Raw genomic sequence first — 803 nt, forward strand, 5'->3', positions numbered from 1 at the left:
AGATCGCGTTGAACTTCTTCCCCAGAAACAACTTCTCAACTTCTTCTTCAAATACTTCTTCGTGTTGTGACTTTGCCACCAGTGAGGGAATTTTGGGAGTGTGAGGGAACGGTGGCTGGCTTGGGGAGAGCATCTGGGGGGGAGGAAGAGAGTGCCCGCTGTATATATATTTATTTTTCCGCTTTTTTCCGATTTTTTTTTATTCCGAGTGTCACTTTTTCATTCGATTTTGTTTTCCCGGGATTTCAGTATATCGTGATTTCCCTCTTGGAGTCGTAAGTTAAGTCGCATTACCTCATATTTAAATACGGTGTCGTGTCTCATTCTAAATCACAAGAGTTTAAGTCATGTGTCCCTTTTAATTGATGTAATATGTATATACTATCATTGTGGTATGCAGTTGAACTAAATCGTGTGTATTTATATCTTGGTGATTAGTGTTTCTTTAAAAATGGGGTATAAGAGAGTGCCAAACCCATGGGCTTCTATATCTACAGTAATTAGTGAGAATAGTAGGTGGTGCCATGGCCTTCACCGCTTCATGTGACGGCAAAGGCCAAGAAACCTTCTCGTGTTAGTTTTAGCAAGACTGCTCAGACTGGCTCATGATTAATAGATTGCCAGGAAGCTGTACAAGCTTCACACTGCATGACTATTTCTAGTGGAGGTGTGTGTTGGCCGCTGCCGGTGCGCTCAGTAGAGGTGCCACAGAATTGATTGATGCAAAGGTGGCGGATTTCAATGTACAGTTGTGGAAATACTTTTATGAGTTTTGTGTATAATCAAATCTAATGTAATCTTAC

General features: G+C 41.1%; 1 protein-coding gene across 1 annotated transcript in view; it reads left to right on the top strand.

Moving 5' to 3' along the window:
• LOC119585086 (tyrosine-protein phosphatase non-receptor type 2-like) overlaps positions 1-803 on the top strand; it is a gene marked incomplete in the record, with an annotated part of 74,581 nt that overhangs the window by 254 nt on the left and 73,524 nt on the right.

This window comes from Penaeus monodon, chromosome 19, assembly GCF_015228065.2.
Source record: "Penaeus monodon isolate SGIC_2016 chromosome 19, NSTDA_Pmon_1, whole genome shotgun sequence".
Classification (NCBI taxonomy): Eukaryota; Metazoa; Arthropoda; class Malacostraca; order Decapoda; family Penaeidae; genus Penaeus; species Penaeus monodon.